Raw genomic sequence first — 3,113 nt, 5'->3', positions numbered from 1 at the left:
TTGTTTAAAAAAGTGAGTTGATTTGTTATATTGAAATGTCTCCTGGGTGAGGAAAAATACAGTCTTTAGAGGACAGTTTAGAAACAAATTTGGGACCGAGCGATCAGAGCTTAGAAAGTTGCTTGTGCCCTGGTCACCATCTTCCTGGAAGTCCCGGCAGTGTCACTCACACTGTGGACATTTCAGGGGTGTCAATCATTAAAATCAGTAATGTGATGCTTTTGTTTTTTTTCTTTTACGTTTAGCCAACATTAACTAAACATGATAAAGAATAATTTAAATCTCATTTAAACATTTTAATTTACTGAATAAATACAATAACCAAACAACAGTCAGTAAAACATGTAGATGTTCCAGTCATGTCTATAAAACACGTGAACCAATGTGGACACAGATAAAGGGAATAATGAAAATAGTTTTTCCGAGGTGATTCTTGCAGAAATTTGTGAGCTTCACCAGAGTGAGACATCTTCATTATTTTGGATCTCTGACCCGAGCTTCGTTTTAGTTCACGAAAATCAGCACAGAGTGAGACTTCTTCATTTATTTTATATTTCCTCTTGGCATACGGCCCTAGTTGACCTCAAGTCAAGCTACGTATAACGTTGTTTTCCGGTTAAGATTTTCAAAATAAAACAGTAAATAAATAGTTTTAAATTAATCAACTATAATTGCCGGTGTTTAATGTTTAATTATTGTTAGGATAAATAAGCTAAAATGTAGAAACATTATAAAATAAAAATGTCTCTAAAAAATAGATTTTCTTCTGATGCCAGATCATTAGGATTTACAATCTAGAATTCTACAAACGTTATTATGACAGAAAAAAAATATTAATACACATTAGAGAAATGGCTAATTGGTGCATGGGGTTTTGGTTTCATGCTTTATTCTTTTAAATTTTAGGGTCTTTTATTAGATTGATTGTTTATTGACATTTTTAAGTTAAAAATGTGCACACTTGTAAAACATATACAGACATAACTCTGTTCAAGTTGTTTTATTATTATTCACTAACTGTGACACTTTAACACATTTTTACAAATTGTAAAACAGAAACAAATGTAACTATAATTAATACAAACTATTTTACAACCAATTTTTTAGGCTCCTATTGTGTTTTGAAAGGCGAGGTTGTGGCCGGTAGTCGTTGATTCTGACTTCCGGGATTGACGGCGCGGCACTAGTGCGGAAGTCCTTTCATCCAGCGGGAGGAGAGGAAGAGGAGGTAGCTCTTCGTCTCAAACTTTACGCCTGAGCACAACAAACGGTTCTGGGGAGGAAGACTCCGGAGTCCAGGTACATCCTCTCTCCGACACCAGCAGGTCCTCCGCGGGGCCTAGCTACCCACGGTGAGTCCGCAGCGCTCTGTCCGGCCTACGGAGCCTCCTGGTCGGGTAATGCGAAGGGGCGGAAAAAAGTCCCCGCGGCCTGTTGGTCTCTGTGCGGTGGCAGTGCGGGGGTGGCGGGTTGTATGCGGGAGAGATGTGGCTCGGCAGCGTCAGATTTAGGCATTTACGTGTTCCTCATCCGGTAGAGATTTTCAAAATAAGAAGCCTTTATTGCCGCTTTTGAGTTTCAAAGTGTCGTTTTCCGCACGACATAGTATGTAAAATAATCAAACAAAGTTAATACGCATTATTTTACCATTTACTAAGATAATTTTTTATTTTTTTTCCCAAATATATTTAATTGGAATATAAAATTTTGTCAAAAAAGGTAAAATATATGATGCATTTCTGAGGCGTTATTGTTCAATATACTGATCAGGTATTATATGTGTCCCAGACCATCAAAGTTTTTATTTTGTTTTCTGTCTCAATCGGGATTTAAAGTAACCCATTAACCACAAAGAGCGTTTTTTTGTTTGTTTTGTTTTTCGTGAGCCTTTACTTTGAAAGCATAGATTTTGTGACATCCGGTAGGATCGATCGATGCTAATAGCAGTTAGCTTACCGCAGCTAGCCGTAGCGGAGCTCCGTCTCCATTTTAACTCCTGTTCTCCCCGGCCTCTCCCTCGGCTGTCTGCCCGGACACATCCTGACCTGTCTCCCCCACGGCGTGTAAAGTTCAGCCGGTGTGTCCGTGACTTTTCCCACGAGGGTCCTGCCGCACTGGACCGGGAGTTTGGGTAAACAAAGTCCGGGGAAGTGGAAGCGCTCTTATGTCGTGGGTTTTTTCTGCAGAGTTTGGTTGGACGCGGGGGAAAAACCAGACTTGAGCAGGTCAGGTTACTTGTAGAAGGCTGTGTTTAGGTGTAAAACACGGCAGGCCCCCGCAGGTCTAGTTGCGGTCCTACTGACCCACTTTATGTCCAGTAAATATGTCCTAATATCACCCCCAGCCCTCCTACAGGAGTGTTTTCATGTCAGCAAAAAGTCTGAGTAGGAGGAAAGTTTGCTGAAGGAAATATCCCAGATAAAGTAAAAAGAGGATATTAACATGCTCGCATTTGTTTGCTCAGTTTAATCATCATTATAAACTATAAGTAAAGTTTTATTGAGAGGATGTTTGTTCATTCATTCACATAATCTGATTTTAATTGTCTGTACTTATCGTTTTCTTAATCCTACATGTATCAAAATCTTCAGCTCATTAAGGAGATTGATGCTGTCACTTATGGTTTTTTAACTTATATATCCTGATGCATCTCAGTAATCCAGGTAAAAAATCAAAAAGAAAAAAATTGTAAAGGTCTTCTGGACGGGTTCTTCTCTAATGAAACGTTTCGTCTCCTCAAGAGACTTCTTCAGTCTGAGAGTTTCAGGCAAAATTAAGGCTTTTAAGCACTGCCTCCATGTGACTGATACTCACATCACATGGCTATCGTTGCCACCTAATTAACACCTATTGTTAACAGGGGATGGAGTGATACTGGCAATAGCAGCACTGTAGGAGGGGGACAACTGAAAACGGAGGCCTCCACCTCTGTTTAATGATGGACGGTCTTTCTTCACAAAAATGGCTTCTTTTACTCATGGCTTCTTTTCTTCTCTGAAGAAAGACCGTCCATCATTAAACAGAGGTGGAGGCCTCCATTTTCAGTTGTCCCCCTCCTACAGTGCTGCTATTGCCAGTATCACTCCATCCCCTGTTAACAATAGGTGTTAATT

The 3,113-nt window shown here is 39.8% G+C and overlaps 1 protein-coding gene across 3 annotated transcripts in view; it reads left to right on the top strand.

The window, feature by feature from the left end:
• The first annotated feature begins 1,033 nt into the window (after nucleotides 1-1,033).
• zbtb1 (zinc finger and BTB domain containing 1) overlaps nucleotides 1,034-3,113 on the top strand; it is an 8,940-nt gene continuing 6,860 nt past the window's right edge. Inside the window, exon 1 of one of the 3 annotated variants that reach the window (XM_014023902.1) lies at nucleotides 1,034-1,299. The gene's annotated coding sequence lies outside the window, so the exon portion shown is untranslated. Of the gene's footprint in view, nucleotides 1,353-1,936; nucleotides 2,132-3,113 lie in introns of those variants that run through there. The other 2 variants (XM_014023901.1, XM_014023900.1) reach the window with 2 other exon arrangements.

The sequence above is a fragment of the Austrofundulus limnaeus genome, unplaced genomic scaffold (genome assembly GCF_001266775.1).
Source record: "Austrofundulus limnaeus strain Quisiro unplaced genomic scaffold, Austrofundulus_limnaeus-1.0 Scaffold394, whole genome shotgun sequence".
Lineage (NCBI taxonomy): Eukaryota > Metazoa > Chordata > Actinopteri > Cyprinodontiformes > Rivulidae > Austrofundulus > Austrofundulus limnaeus.
The sequence above is the reverse complement of the archived record's forward strand: the minus strand, read 5'-3'. Positions and strand labels throughout refer to the sequence as shown.